Here is a 16,650-nt window from a genome sequence, read left to right on the forward strand (position 1 = left end):
GTCCAAATCGTTGGCAGGCTGCCAGGCTGAGCTTAATCCCAAGGTGAGAGAGAGAGGAAAGGGAGTAGCTTCTGGTTCCTTTCAGGGATCAGCTCTATGAATGATCTCCTTGATCTCCCTCTCCACATCTGAGATCCTGTAGTTTACATAAAGGAGTTTTCCAACATAAGACATAAGTCAAAAGTGAACCAATAGAATTGAGATTTGGGTTACAGCTCAATTAGAACTTGAATGGGACATAATAGACAAATATGGCTTTTGTTAAAAAAAACAAACCAAAAACCAAAAAACTCAGAAGACATTTTCCAGTGTGGAAACTCATGTCAGATCCCTTACCTGAGGGTGGAGGTGAGGAAAAATTGCTCTTCTGTTTCTGTTCAATGGCAGTCTATGCAGACATGCTAGAGCTGTACACCAATGGCAAAACTGACCTTGCCAAAAATACACCAGTAACTTGGTATAGCTTTCTCTCTCTCCTTTCCCTACTCTAGCTTGAGGGAGAAACCTGTCTTCAAGTTAAAGAAAATAGGCATTCACTGGTGTCACTGAAGGCCAGTTATTTGACAGCCTTGAAAAATTGTTTAATTTTCTAAACGACAATGTCAAGTGGCAATGAAATGGAAAGTTCAAGCCGTGCAGTGTGATTTTTTTAACATTCATTCATTCATTCATTCAATCGTATTTATTGAGCGCTTACTGTGTGCAGAGCACTGTACTAAGCGCCTGTACTTAACATTTTCCACTCCCTACCTGATGATTATCCAATCCAAAAAGTGCTGTTACTCCATGATGCCTAAGAAGGTCTCTGATCTTGGTGACATTTTATCAATCAATGGTATTTATTGAACACTTACTATAGGTGGAGCACTGTACTAAGTGCTTTGGAGAGTACGACAGGGTTATTTATTAATTTTATTTAGCATCAATTGCTAGGCTATTGTTCGCCTTCTCTGGAGCTCTTAAATGCTCCTTGGCTATTACTGTTCTACTTTCTTGATGATTCACCTTTTGTCTCTAGATTAAATTTCGTAGCTGAGGAACTGTTTAAGGACACAAAACTAAGTTCTACATGCAGCCGCACAAGATTTTCATTCAGGGTATGGATGTTACAGAAAACTGGACACTAACGAAACATGCATCTTTTGAAGCACGCCATCTACCAGGTTATTTACATTTGGATTTGTAGGGATACATCTAGAAAATGGCAAAGGGGAATAGGTTGTGAATGCCCATGAAGAAAGTGTAGTTGCAGAAAGGTTAAAGGGTTGGCTTAAACCAATACAAACAGAGAAATTTGGAGTGAAAGCTGCAGCCTTCTCCTGAAAATCACCAATGTGCCGGGGCACTGTTGTTCAATAGGGTTTTCTAACCAGGGCTCAAGAATAGAAAATGAACTACTAGTGTTTTTCTCCCTAAAATCCATCTTCTTAATCAGATCTGCAGTGTGCATGTCTGGGCAGCAAATAAGGAGCGGGGGACCAGGTGTGAGAGAGTCACGAAGCTGGGGGCTCCTGATGGAAGGAGGAAGGATGGAGGAGAGCAGAGAAACTCCCTAACCCAGAGCTGGAGGAGGGAAGGAAATTTCAGAGGGACAGAAAAGGCTCCAACCCAGCTCTCAAAGGCTAAGGAGAAGTACTTATCTTGGGGATTGTGAGCTCAGGGGCAGGGGAAAAATCCCAGATCTGGGAGACTGGAAGATTATTTTGACCCCAGACTGCACCCCTGAGAAATTATGACCCCAGAGGTTGTGGGGTGACCTAGACAATCTCAGTTGGGGTGCTGCAGGGGGCAGAGGAAGCAGAGATCTAATGGAAAAGTAAGTCAAACAGACTCAGAAAACAGGTAGGCTAAGTGGGGAGAAATATTTTTTTTTCAACTAGTATGACAGTCCTGCATATGGTTCAGCAAACAGCACAGAAAGATAGAGAGAAGGATTTTTTTCATTGGTGCCATCCTTCTAGTTGGCTTAAACTTCAAATATGTTCTCCTTCCAATGAACGGCATCACGGTCGGCTTTGAGGATGAAGAAAAAGCAAGTTTCACTCGGCACAAATATGAAGGCGCCTACAGTTTCACGGGAAACTTTGAAAAGCCTGGAACAAAGTGAGCAGAGCAGCATCTAAATTCGAATAGGGAGAAGTAAGAGGATGAGAGAAAAAGACAATATCTCTTTGGGGAGTCCTTCATGGGATTTGCTTTGAGCAATCCACCATACATCCAGTCATTAGTGAAGCCTGTTGGGATTGCCATCACGTCCCTAATTTGCAGTTATCGGGAAAGGCAAAGGAAGGAATTCTTCTACGCTCTCCTTTTTTTTCCCCCAAAATGACTTAATCGGTTTTTCAGTGTTTCTTTCAGGTTGGCAGGAGCCCGTCGCCTGCCACTTCCACCGATGGATGGGACAAGACAGGCAGATCGTGGTGTTGTGTAAACACGCTGTAACCAAGTTCTTTCCTACTCTGTGGAATTGCGCTTGCTCCCAAACGGACCCGACAATGTCGAGCCTTCTGTTGCTTCACCAAAAATCGCTGGAAGGGCTGAGGCCTTTTGAGGTGAGCTGACTTGGAGGTGGGGTGAGAGTGGAGGTGGAGGAGAAGGTGGGGTTTCGATGGGCGAAATAAGATGGGGCAGAATTGTTGGGGGGGACACACGTTATTCATCTCTTGAGCCAATTGGTACTTTTTGGCAGGAGGAGAGTGGGGGGTGAGGGGGAGGAGGTTGTACCCGAGGAATCCGGCGGCCCCTGCTGCAGGAGTCGGGAAGCTGCTTCTCCTGCCCCTTACTTAGCCGGCTTTCCAGAACTCCTGGTTTCTGGTTGCTGAGAGGAGCCTCGGGAGCCTATGAATGAACCCTCCTCCTCCTTCTCCTCCTCCTCCTCCTCCTCCTCCCTCCGTCTCCTCCTCAGCGTGACGGTACAATGATATAATAACGATGAGTGTCACCGCTCGCATTTGAACTTGCAGGCAAGCTGCAGGCTCTCAGCCTCTCCGAGTGAGAACTCCGTTTGGACTCCGCAGCTGAGGACCAGGTGCTCTCCAGCCGGAGCCGGGGAGGGCGGAAAAAGTCCTCGGAATCGGCCTCTCCAGCGAGTCTCCTTTCAGCATTAATCAGGGATTTACTGCTTCATGCGACCACGGGCCACTCTGGAATAACCCTACCCCTCCACTGGAATTCTTTTTTTAATTTTGGCCGAACTCAGCCATAAGCCACCTCTCCAGGTAATTATGCTCCCTTTTCTTCTTCTCCTTTTATTTTTTTTGAAAATGAAAAACCCCCGACTCCTAGAAAGTATTTCCAGGCTGTAAAAAGGAACAACAACAACAAAAGAGAAAAACCTTGCCATTTGGGGCTGGCTTCTTCCAAGGCAAATAACCCGGGCAGCCGCTAAACTGAGAGAAAGAGGCCAGTGCCGATTGGAAAGGCGCTTCTTACAGTGCTGTGCACGGAGTAAGCTCTCAATAAATAGGATTGCATGAAATGAATGAATGAAAGGGGCTGTAGGTAACTTTGGGGAAGTGCAGAGTTTTCTTTTTGGGGGTGGGTGGGTGGGTGGGGGGAGAAGCTAGAGGGAGAGATGAGGCCCCAGACAAAGCTATGGAGACTGGGGCGATGGGGTGGACGATGGGGTGGGCGATGGGGTGGACGCCCCCCACAGACCGGCGGGGCGGGGCCCGGAAGGGCAGCAGGACCGCATCTAGATTTTGTACCTGCCTCGACGGCCCGTTGAATAATAATAATAATAATGATGGCATTTGTTAAGCGCTTACTATCTGAAAAGCACTGTCCTAAGCGCTGGGGGGGGGATAAAAGGTGATCCCATTGTCCCACGTGGGGCTCACAGTCTTAATCCCCATTTTACAGATGAGGTCACTGAGGCTCAGAGAAGTTAAGTGACTTGCCCAAATAATAATAATAATAATAATGATGGCATTTGTTAAGCGCTTACTATGTGCAAAGCACTGTTCTCAGCGCTGGGGGGATACAGGGTGATCCCATTGTCCCACGTGGGGCTCACAGTCTTGATCCCCATTTTACAGATGAGGTCACTGAGGCTCAGAAAAGTTGTGACTTGCCCAAATAATAATAATAATAATGATGGCATTTGTTAAGCGCTTACTATGTGCAAAGCACCGTTCTCAGCGCTGGGGGGGATACAAGGTGATCCCATTGTCCCACGTGGGGCTCACAGTCTTAATCCCCATTTTACAGATGAGGTCACTGAGGCACAGAGAAGTTAAGTGACTTGCCCAAATAATAATAATAGTAATGATAATGATGGCATTTGTTAAGCGCTTACTATGTGCAAAGCACTGTTCTCAGCGCTGGGAGGGATACAAAGTGATCCCATTGTCCCACGTGGGGCTCACAGTCTTAATCCCCATTTTACAGATGGGGTCACTGAGGCTCAGAGAAGTTAAGTGACTTGCCCAAGGTCACACAGCAGACATGTGGGGGAGCCGGGATTAGAAGCCTTGGGCGGGGGTCCCGGGCTGGGCGCTGAGGCCACAGGGGTTCCCGAAAAGCCGCACTCGGGCTTCCTCCCTTCCTGAGCGCTTAGTACGGTGCTAAGCGCTTGGCACAGTGCTCTGCACACGGGAATAGGATTGAATGAATGAATGGTTCCCTCGCTCCATCCCGGTTGTTTTCTCGGGGTTTGGGGAAGGGGGGGGAGTGAGCGAGGACCTCTGGTCCCCCGAAGCAGGGCCGCCGCCTCCAGGACGCCCTCCTCCCTCCCGTCCCCAACCGCACCAGTTGGGCACCTTTCCCCCAGCGCTTGCGGGGACCCTGGACGCTGGGAGGAGTCCCTTACGAGGACCCAGGACGCCGGGGTCCCTTAATAATACTAATAATATTGGTATTTGTTAAGCGCTTACTAAGTGGCAAGCCCTGTTCTAAGCGCGGGGGCACATACAAGGTGATCAGGTTGCCCCACGTGGGGCTCCCCGTCTTCATCCCCATTTTACAGAGGTCACCGAGGCACAGAGAAGTTAAGTGGCTTGCCCAAAGTCGCACAGCTGAGAAGTGGCGGAGGCGGGATTTGAACCCACGACCTCGGCCTCCTTCCACTAAGCCACGCTGGGTCCCTTGAGAAGACCCGGGGAGTGGGGGGGTCCCCCCAGGCCCGGGGGCTTTCTGGGGAAAGGGAAATCCCGGCCTGGGCAGCGCTGCTCCGGACCCCGACTCATAATAATAATAATAATAATAATAATAATGATAATAATAATGATAATAATAATAGTAATAATAATAATAGCATTTATTCTACATGTTGTGTTGTGTTGCCTGTCTCCCCCTTCTAGACTGTGAGCCCGTTGTTGGGTAGGGACCGTCTCTATTTGTTGCCTACTTGTACTTCCCAAGCGCTTAGTCCAGTGCTGTGCACACAGTAAGCGCTCAATAAGTACGATTGAATGAATGAATGAATGATGGCATTTATTCTACATGTTTTGTTGCGTTGCCTGTCTCCCCCTTCTAGACTGTGAGCCCGTTGTTGGGTAGGGACCGCCTCTAGATGTGCCGACTAGTACTTCCCAAGCGTTTAGTACAGTACTCTGCACACAGTAAGCGCTTAATAAATACGTTTGAATGAATGATGGCATTTATTCTACATGTTTTGTTTAGTTGTCTGTCTCCCCCTTCTAGACTGCGCCCGTTGTGGGGTAGGGCCCGTCTCTATATGTTGCCGACTTGGACTTCCCAAGCGCCTAGTACAGTGCTCTGCACACAATAAGCGCCCAATAACTACGATTGAATGAAATGAAGGAATAAGCGCTTACTCTGTGCCAAGCACTGTTCTAAGCGCTGGGGAGGATAGAAGGTGATCAGGTTGCCCCACGTGGGGCTCCCGGTCTTCATCCCCGTTTTCCAGATGTGGGAACTGAGGCCCAGAGGAGTGAAGAAGTGACTTGCCCCAAGTCACCCAGCTGACAATTGGCAGAGGCGGGATTAGAACCCAAGCCCTCCGAGTCCCGAGCCCGGGCTCTTTCCCCTGAGCCCCGCTGCTTGTCGCGGCCCCCCCAGCCGCCCCCCGCCCTCCCCCTTTCTTTCTCCCTCGCTCCCTCCCCGCTCCCTCCCGACAACTGTCTGGGGTCCGCCCGCTGCTCCGGGACGGCCCACGCCCAGAGGGACCCCCCCCCCCGGGGACCCCCCCGGACCCCCCCCTAGCCCCGGGCTTTGGCCGCCTCCTCGGGCGGGGAGGAGGAGGAGGAGGAGGAAAAAGAGAAAGAGGAGAAGGAAGAGAAGGAGGAAGAGTAGGAGGAAGAGAAGGAAGAGAAGGAGGAGGAGGAAAAGAAAAAGGAGGAGGAGGAGGAAAAGGAAGAGGAGGAGGAGGAGGAAAAGGAAGAGGAGGAGGAGAAGGAAGAGAAGGAGGGGGAAGAGGAGGGGGGAGGAGGAGGGGGGGAAGGGGTGGAGGAGGAGGAAAATGAGAAGGAGGAGGAGGAGGAAGAAAAGGAAAAGAAGGAGGAGGAGGAGAAGGAGAAGAAGGAGTAAAAGGAAAAGAAGGAGGAGGAGAGGGAAGAGGAGGAGGAGAAGGAAGAGGAGTAGGAGGAGAAAAGGAAAAGAAGAAGGAAGAGGAAGAGAAGGAGGGGAGGAGGGGAAGGGGTGGAGGAGGAGGAGAATGAGAAGGAGGAGGAGGAGGAAGAAGAAAAGAAGGAGGAGGAGGAAAAGGAGAAGGAAAAGGAGGAGAGGGAAGAGGAGGAGAAGGAGAAGGAAGAGGGAGAGGAGGAGGAGAAGGAAGAGGGGGAGGAGGAGGAGGAGAAGGAAGAGGAGTAGGAGGAGAAAAGGAAAAGAAGAAGGAGGAGGAGAAGGAAGAGGAGGAGGAGAAGGAAGAGGAGGAGGAGGAGGAGGAGGAAGAGGAGTAGGAGGAAGAGAAGGAGGAGGAGGTGGAGAAGGAAGAGGAGGAGGAGGAAGAGAAGGAAGAGGAGGAGGAGGAAGAGAAGGAAGAGGAGGAGGAGGAGGAAAAGGAAAAGGAGGAGGAGGAAAAGGAAAAGGAGGAGGAGGAGAAGGAAAAGGAGGAAAAGGAAAAGAAGAAGGAGCAGGAGGAGGAGGAGGAGGAGGAGGAGGAGGGTGGTGCCCTCCTCCCCGTGGTGCGGCGGCCCGGGCGTGATGCGCCCCCTGATGGTCTTGTCGGGGATAGCCGTCGGGGGCCCCACCTCCTCCGGCCGGGACCCACGGGCCCCCCGAGGGAGGGATGGATGGAGGGGGAGACGGGGGGACGGAGGGAGGGATGGGTGGAGGGGGAGACGGGGGGACGGAGGGAGGGATGGATGGATGGATAGATGGATGGATGGGGCTCCGGGGGGCCGGGGGGCCGGGGGGCCGGGGGGCCGGGACCGTCCCAAACCCAAACAGGCCGAGATGTGGCGGGGCCCAGGACAGGACAGGACAGGACAGGACAGGACAGGACGGGACCGGCCCCCTTCCCCCCCCCCCCCCCCCCCCCCCCGAAGGCGCGCCTCCTCCCAGGGGCCCTCCCAGCCTCAGCCCCACCTGGCCTCCGCTCCCCCGAACTTTCATTCATTCAGTCAGTCAGTCCGTCAGTCGTATTGATAGGGCGCTTACTGTGTGCACAGCGCCGTACTAAGCGCTTGGGAAGGACAAGTCGGCAACATCTAGAGACGGTCCCTACCCAACAGCGGGCTCACAGGCTAGAAGGGGGAGACGGACAACAAAACAAAGCATATTAACAAAATAAAATGAATGGAATAAATATGCACAAATAAAATAGAGTAATAAATTCATACAAACATATGCATATATACGGGTGCTGCGGGGAGGGGAAGGAGGTAAGGCGGGGGGGGATGGAGAGGGGGAGGAGGGGGCTCAGTGTGGGAAGGCCTCCTGGAGGAGGTGAGCTCTCAGTAGGGCCTTGAAGGGAGGAAGAGAGCTAGCTTGGCATCAGATGTGCGGAGGGAGGGCATTCCAGGCCAGGGGGAGGATCAATCAATCAATCGTATTTATTGAGCGCTTACTGTATGCAGAGCACTGTACTAAGCGCTTGGGAAGTACAAGTTGGCAACATATAGAGACAGTCCCTGTGGGCCGGGGGTCGATGGTGGGACATCGTGGGGATGGGGGTCGATGGGGATTAAGACTGTGAGCCCCACGTGGGACAACCTGACTGCCTTGTATCTCCCCCAGCGCTTAGAAGAGTCCTTGGCACAAAGTAAGCATTTAACAAATACCATCATCATCATCATCATCATCATCATCATCATCATCATCATTATTACTATGTACTTAGTATATCTGGATGTTGAACTTCACTTTTGACCCTGCGATTTTCTCTTTCTGAGAGAACTAAACTGTGGTTTATATGTGGTATGTATGTTGCCGGTTTGTACTTCCCAATACAATTGGGAATACAATAAATAAATACGATTGAATGAATGAATGAATGAATGAATGAATGGGACAGGGGAGAACGAGGCCCGGTGAGGAGGTTAGTGGTGGCAGAGGAGCAGAGGGTGCAGGCTGGGCTGGAGAAGGACAGAAGGGAGGTGAGGTAGGAGGGGGTGATGTGATGGACAGCCTTGATGCCGAGGGTGAGAGTCTTTGCCTGATGCGTAGGTTTCACACCCCCTAGGCTCGCTCCCTTTAATAATAATAACGATGGCATTTACTAAGCGCTTACTATGTGCCAAGCGCTGTTCTAAGTGCTTGGCACCTAGTAAGCGCTTAACAAATACCATCATTATTATTACTTCCTTGCACACACACCCCTTCACTCCGTTATTCATCCATTCAGTCGTACTTATTGAGCACTTACTGTGTGCAGAGCACTGTACTAAGCGCTTGGGAAGTAAAAGTTGGTGACAAATAGAGCCGGTCCCTACCCAACACACACACACACACCCTTCACTCCATTAATAATGATGGCGTTTGTTAAGCACTTACTATGTTCTAAGCATTGTGGGGGGGTGGGGGGATAGAAGGTGATCAGGTTGTCTCCTGTGGATCTCACAGTCTTCATCCCCCATTTTACAGATGGGAGAACTGAGGCCCAGAAAAGAGGAGTGACTTGCCCCAAGTCACCCAGCTGACAAGTGGCAGAGGCGGGATTAGAACCCATGACCTCTGACTCCCAAGCCCGGGCTCTTTCCATTAAGCCACGCTGCTTCCCTTTCCTCGCCCCGCAACACTTCTGTATTATCAGAAGCAGCGGGGCTCTGGGGAAAGAGCCCAGGCTTGGGAGTCAGAGGACCTGGGTTCTAATCCCACCTCCTCCATTTATCAGCTGGGTGACTTTGGGCAAGCCACTTCACTTCTCTGTGCCTTAGATGCCTCCTCTGTAAAATGGGAATGAAGACTGGGAGCCCCACGTGGGACAATCCGATCACCTTGTATCTGCCCCAGCTCTTAGAACAGTGTTTGGCACATAGTAAGCGCTTAACAAATGCCATTATTATTATTATTACCCCAGCACTTAGAACAGTGCTCAGCACAAAGAAAGTGCTTAACAAATACCATTATCATTATTAAGTGCTTAACAAATGCCATTATCATTACTAACCCAGCGCTTAGAACAGTGCTCAGCACAAAGTGCTTAACAAATACCATTGTTATTATTATTATATGTATGTAGCTGTAATTCCATTTATTTCTATGGATGCCCACTCGGATTGATGCCTGTCTCTTCGCCCCTGGACTATGAGCCCGTCGCGGGCAGGGATTGTCTCTCTGCATTTGCTGTATTGTACTTTCCGAGCGCTTAATACAGTGCTCTGCACACAGTAAGCGCTCAATAATGTGCGAATGAATGAATGAATGAATGAATACCCCACAGAGTACAGAGGGGGGAAAAGGTGTGTGTGTGTGTGTGTGTGTGTGTGTGTGTGTGTGTGTGTGTGTGTGTGTGTAACGGAGTAGAGAATTAGCGTGGCTCAGTGAAAAGAGCCCGGGCTTTGGAGTCAGAGGTCATGGGTTCAAATTCCGACTCCGCCAATTGTCAGCTGTGTGACTTTGGGCAAGTCACTTCACTTCTCTGAGCCTCAGTTCCCTCATCTGTAAAATGGGGATTAAGACTGTGAGATCCACAGGGGACAACCTGATCACCTTGTATCCCCCCCCCACAATGCTTAGAACATAGTAAGTGCTTAACAAATGCCATCATTATTAATGGAGTGAAGGGGTGTGTGTGTGTTGGGTAGAGACCGTCTCTATTTGTCACCAACTTGTACTTCCCAAGCGCTTAGTAAAGTGCTCTGCACACAGTAATCGCTTAATAAATACGATTGAATGAATGAATGAATAACGGAGTAAAGGTGTGTGTGTGTGTAAGGAAGTAATAATAATGATGATATTTGTTAAGTGCTTACTATGTGCAAAACACTGTTCTAAGTGCTTGAGCACTGTTCTAAGTGCTTGGAAATAAAGGGGAGTGTGTGTGTAACGGAGTGAAGGGGTGTGTGCATGTGTGTATCGAAGTAAAGGGGTGTGTGTGATGGAGTGAAGGTGTGTGTGTAACAGTGTGAAGGGGTGTGTGTGCAACGGAGTGAAGGGGTGTGTGTGTGTGTATCGAAGTAAGGGGTGTGTGTGTGTGTGTGTGTGTGTGTGTAATGGAGTGAAGCTGTGTGTATGTGTTTGTTTTGAGGTGGACAGGGTAGTAGGGATGGGAGATCTTAGGGCCCACCGCCAAGGGAGCTAAAGCAGGTGTGGCACTTAAAGAGTCCTTGGCGATGCATCCCTGCAGCACCAAGATGGGCTGCGTTTAAAGCTTGGAGTGCTGCTAATTTTCAATTGTTGCTGAGAAAGGACTTGACTACGAATGTCCCTTTTGGAGGGGCATGAGTCAATCCATCAGTTGCATTTATTGCACACATATTGGGTGCAGAGCGCTAAGCACCCTGGCTCAATGGAAAGAGCCCGGGCTTTGGAGTCAGAGGTCATGAGTTCAAATCCCGGCTCCACCAGTTGTCAGCTGTGTGACTTTGGGCAAGTCACTTAACTTCTCTGTGCCTCAGTTACCTCAACTGTAAAATGGGGATTAAGACTGTGAGCCCCACGTGGGACAATCTGATTACCTTGTAACCTCCCCAGCGCTTTGAACAGTGCTTTGCACATAGTCAGTGCTTAACAAATGCCATAATTATTATTATTTTTATTACTAATTACTGGGGAGAGTGCAATGTAACAGAGTAGGTAGACACGTTCCCTGCCCACAGTGAGCCTACAGTCATGAGTAACAGACTTTACTAGCGGAAATCCTCCATCAATTTGCCAGTAGCCTGAGTTCTGGCTTTGTGACCACTCTATCCCATCTGTTTGTCCCCTGCCTTTGCCAATATGAGTATTTTACTTAATAGTTCTCACTTTCCCAATCACTCTGCTCCTCCCACACACCTTATAGGGGCTCTTCCAAATACCACCACTCTTGTCCCGAGGCATTCTTGAATCCTTGACCTGCGGACCCCCTAGTTGAGAGCTTTTGCAACAATCCCCTCCCGCCTCCAGGTTGGAGGCTTTCTGGTCTCCCCCAACTCCCTTCTTTGACTTGGGGTCTTTACTTCCCCATGCCCTTCCTCCTGCTGCAGGGTTTTATGCATTGCAGACCAGGACCTGAAAATGACTGCCTTTTTGGCAATGGAGACGATGCATTTTAGAAATGGACGTAACTCATTCCCCAAAATGTGGTTCGTGAAAGTGTTGATCTAAGGCAGAGTCGAGACCGGATTATAACTGCGTATCTTTGTGAAAAAGAGACTGGGGCTTCTGTCCAAAACATACTTAAAATTTTGACTCACTTTCTAGGGGATCGCATCTCAGAGTTTAAGGCCAAGTATAAATTGACTCTAATCAACATTAGGAAGCCTCTGATAACCGTCCACTGACTGGCAAGTTTGGCAGAGTATCATGAAAATATTGATTAAAAAAAATTGAACCTCTCAAATGGGACACTTGTAAGCACAGTTAGAAATAATAGCTGGGACTCTGACAGAACATTGCTCTTCATCATAGCAGGGCTTGGCATCTCCCCAGGAGTTGAGTGGCTGTAATGACTGTTTCATTAAGAGTTTTGAGTTCCCTTCCTGAGCTAAGGGCCAGTTTTCCAGGGAAAGAAGAGGCTGCATGCTTGGATGAAAGGCCTAATGGATCAGCATACGGGCCTGGGTTTCAGAAGTACCTGGGTTCTAATCCAGGGACCATCTCTATATGTTGCCAACTTGTACCTTCCAAGCGCTTAGTACAGTGCTCTGCACACAGTAAGTGCTCAGTAAATATGATTGAATGAATGAATGCCTTTTGTCTGCTGTATGACTTCAGCAAGTCACTTCACTTCTCTGGGCCTCAGTTACCTCATCTGTAAAATGGGGATGAAGACTGAGCCCCGTGTGAAACATGGATGGTGTCCATCCTGATTAACTTGTATCTACCCCATGGCTTAGTAATAATAATAATAATAATAATAATGGCATTTATTAAGCGCTTACTATGTGCAAAGCACTGTTCTAAGCACTGGGGCGATACAAGGTGATCAGGTTGTCCCACGTGGGGCTCACAGTCTTAATCCCCATTTTACAGAGAAGTGAAGTGACTTGCCCAAAGTCACACAGCTGACAACTGGCAGAGCCGGGATTTGAACCCATGACCTCTGACTCCAAAGCCCGGGCTCTTTCCACTGAGCCACGCTGCCTGGCACATAATAAGCTCTTAACAAATACTAAAAAAAAAGAAAAATTGCCTTCATTCCCTACCCTCCCTAAACAGTCTTGAAAAAGATTGGGTGCCCAGTGGAGGGTACTGCATTGTCCAGAAGAGGAGCTCTCTATTCCACAAAGAGGAAGAAATCCTTTGCCAATTTACCGACCTAGTCATACTTGGCTATTTTGTGTGTAAAGCGCATTATAACTCTAATCACTGCAACAATCGGCGCTAAGGTTATTGTAGCCGTTTCCTGTCTGAACCTGATCTGTGCATTGGTTAATCTGAAAATGTGTTATACTGAAACTGCCTTTGTTTAGATATAAATCTAGGCAGATGCTAAAACTGAAAATGCCATTTATTGAGGTGATTAAACAAGGTTTAATACTGAAGGATAATGGCATCCATTCTTTCCCAAGTTTGTTTGACTTAATGCTTGAACGTGGGGTGAGTTCCAATTCCAATGCTTCACACACGTTGGAGATGACCTCACTGCCTTTCAGAACAGGCCTACAGTCACATCTTTTTAAACCGGAGTTTAGCAAGGGAAGGTTTCGAGTGAATTGATTAGAAATACCCTTAAAGTGGGAGGCCATTCCAGAGCTGACGAGGCTTCGTGGGTGCATGCTTCCTTTAAGGAAAATAATGAATGGATGTGTGCAGCCCAGATTTCACCACCCACCTAGAGGATATGGCCAAGACTGACAAACACGTATTGTTAGAGGCCACTAGTTCTCCTTGTTGTAGAAAACATGCTGATTGCCGCCCGGAGCTGTAGAACACCAGAAAGCACAAGGCCTGTACTCTCTCTGCTCTGGAATTGGAACAAGGGGAAAAAGAGATAAATGTCCTGGTGAAATTCCAGCCTGGGCCGCTGGATTCTGCCAATTTCCTCCTGGAATCCGGGCTGGATAAATTATTCTTAGATTTTTTTAGTCTGGAATTTCTGAAAATTGTGGAAGAGTTGTCACCACCGGGCAGGCCAGAGGAGATTGCATTTCAAGACTGGATACCAGTGATCTCTGTTAGTGGGTAAGCAAATAAATATGTCCCCGGATTTCCTGGCTACTATGTGTAAGCAGTTATATAGAAAACAATAATTGTTTCAGAAGGAGGACTTAAGAGATGTGGGGCCACAGTGTGTGTGTTTGTGCATGTGAGTCTTACTGACCCAGCAAAATTCACCTTATACTCTTGGTTTTGAAAGGGAGCTGCCAAAGCTATGTAAATTTCTTAACAAAGAGAAAGGCTGGTGTAAAAGGTACACCAACCAGGATGAGATTGTGAGTTTGTAAATCAGTTAGCGTGATGAAATAATGTTTGAGGGCGTATTAGGTGCAGTGCACTCAGTGCTTGGAAAAGTGTAACAGAGCTCCAGAAACATTCCCTGCCTAAAGGAGCTTACTAGCTAATGCCTGGACTGTCTTGTGTGTAGCCCAGAGCTCCCAGGGCCCTATTGAGAATTTAGGGGTTTCTAGGTTTAGCAATTCTTTGCTGCCCCAGCCCAAAGAAGGCTCTTGGGTATGTCCATATCTAGCATACTGCAGGCAGCCTTAGTGGTCACATTCTAGGAAGTCGATACTAGAACCGGAGAAGGCAGAGCAAAGTGCAACCAAGAAGATCGGTGGAGGGAAAAATTTCTGCTCGACTATGGACAGAAAGTGTTAGAACTCTTCACTCTGTAAAGATGTAGGCAAAGAGGGAGGGGACAGGACTGAAGTCTATAGAATCTTATAGGGTGTGGCTAGTCAGAAGACAAAATTGTTGTTCATCAACTACCACAGTAACAGGAAGAGGGGGCCTTCAGTGAAGCTTGCAGGTGAGCGATTAAAAGCCAGCAAAAGGAAACACTTCTTTACCCCAGTGGTAACAGATGGAATTCATTATCACAGGAAGTTGTTCAGGCTGAGAATATTTGTGAATTCACAGCTGAGCAGTCCATAGTGATTTCCAGGAGGCGGTAGGGTTGGGGGCGGTGATAGAGTTGTTCTACAGTACATCCCTGATCATTAAATGAATGGATGCCAAGGGGTCAACTGTCACATCCTTTCTCCAAGCATCCTGCTGCCTCTCTGGGAGAAAGGGTAGAGGTAATTAGTTTGCCCAATATGGCATTTCTTCAGTTCTTAGTTTCTGCGCCTGACCTGAACATGGCAAGGTGATGTCTTGATTTGATCTGACCTGACTCTTGGGCTCACAAGTCTCAGGACCTGCAGACTGACTGGTTCCGTGTGGGGCCCCATCCTTCAGAGCAACTCAGCCAGATGATGTTTTCTGGGGCCGGCCCTTGGTGCTAGAAAAACAATGTCCATTGTTAGCACGTGGGCTGGAGGGGGGACGGGTATTTCAAAATGCTTTTTACCATCCATTTGGGCTCCCTGAAATAAATCAATCTGGGGGCAAATCCGTTCCCAGTTTGGGGATGTTCTTAATGGCCCCTTGCAGGAAGGGAGTTGAAACCACTGAAAAGTTCTCCAGGGGCTTCATTTCAGAGCCCTGCGGGTTGTTTTATAAATACTGCTAGGTGGCCTGCTAACTGTATTTTCTTGATGGATGCAAGAATCTTTGTGAGGTTGCTTCCTCATGAACTTTTTCCAGAAGCAGCTGTATTCCTGTGGTTTATGGGGAGGGAGGGAGGAGGAAAAAAAGGAGCTGGATTTGTCTGGCATAGCAGAGTAGAAATGCAATTTTATCATTTTAAAGGCCCCAAATCCCAGACAGCGAATCATTCCTGACATATCCAAGGGGTCAAATTAATGGAGAAAAGTGAAAACCTTTTAAGTGGAATAATGTGGGGGGGATGTAGCCTAAAGACAAGGGCGTGGAGCAGCGAGTCATTAATGTTCGCCTGTGGTTGGTGGTGACCTTATTTACAGCTGAGGTACCTTAGGCACAGAAAAGCTAAGTGACATGCCCAAGGTCACACAGCAGGCAAGTGGTGGAACTGGGATTAGAACCTGGGTTGTTTTTTGTCATGAGATTGTATCCTTGCATGCTCCCGATTGGCCTAATAATCTATCTGATTGATAGTTACTGCCCAGGCCTCCTTTGGTCCTGTATTTCCTCTGCCTTCACACTTCCAAAGTGCTCTCCATCTTACTGGGGAGAGAGAGCTGGTCTTGATGGAAGGGATTCGAAAGTTTGAAGTGCAGTGTATCAATCAGGTGAAAATACCATTGGTGGGTTTCCCGGAGAGTGGGGTAGGAGTGGACTTGGAAGATTGGGCCGGTAATGTCTGTAAAGTTCCATGCTTTATATAAGGATGTTATAGAGAGAGAGAATATAGAGAATAGGGAATATATAGAGAGAGAATATAGAGAGAAGCAGCGTGGTTCAGTGGAAAGAGCATGGGCTTTGAAGTCAGAGGTCATGGGTTCAAATCCCAGCTCTGCCAACTGTCAGCTGTGTGACTTTGGACAAGTCACTTAACTTCTCTGTGCCTCAGTTACCTCATCTGTAAAATGGGGTTTAAGACTGTGAGCCCCCTGTGGGACAACCTGATCACCTTGTAACCTCCCTAGCGCTTAGAACAGTGCTCTGCAAGTAGTAAGTGTTTAATAAATGCCATTATTATTCTTATTATTATTATGTTACAGGGATAATCCAGTACAAAAATGTGTTTTCTACTGAAATATTTTCTTTGGCCAAAGGTCCTGTGTGTTAAGTCACACAAGTGGGCCATGTATTTTGGATCTACAGCCCAGGTTGCAGTAGATTCAGAGCTTTAGAAAGGAACACACATTCTCTGCTCTGGCTTCCTGGAACGCTGAAATGATGTACAGTTATTTAGATTTTCATAGAAATAAATCCAGGAGGCTTCCGTTTTCTTTTTTCCTAAACTATTCACACTGTTCTACTGCTTTGCTACATAGGCGCTTGTCCAAAGGGGAGCAGGAAATAAGATTTGAGTTCTCACTGTAAATGCTACTGGGGTGCTCTTAAGCAAGCAGATGTTCATTAAATAGCAGTGGTGGTGGTGATGATGATGATGATGATGTGCAGAAGCTGCAC

At 48.3% G+C, this 16,650-nt stretch overlaps 1 protein-coding gene across 2 annotated transcripts in view; it reads left to right on the forward strand.

Annotated features, from left to right (window-relative positions):
• Nucleotides 1-3,016: 3,016 nt before the first annotated feature.
• The window catches only part of VCAN (versican), a 115,215-nt gene continuing 101,581 nt past the window's right edge, over nucleotides 3,017-16,650 (forward strand). For both annotated transcript variants that reach the window (XM_038765976.1, XM_038765977.1), the window contains exon 1: nucleotides 3,017-3,218. The gene's annotated coding sequence lies outside the window, so the exon portion shown is untranslated. The remainder of the gene's footprint in view (nucleotides 3,219-16,650) is intronic.

This window comes from Tachyglossus aculeatus, chromosome 23 (genome assembly GCF_015852505.1).
Source record: "Tachyglossus aculeatus isolate mTacAcu1 chromosome 23, mTacAcu1.pri, whole genome shotgun sequence".
In the NCBI taxonomy this organism is placed as follows: Eukaryota; Metazoa; Chordata; class Mammalia; order Monotremata; family Tachyglossidae; genus Tachyglossus; species Tachyglossus aculeatus.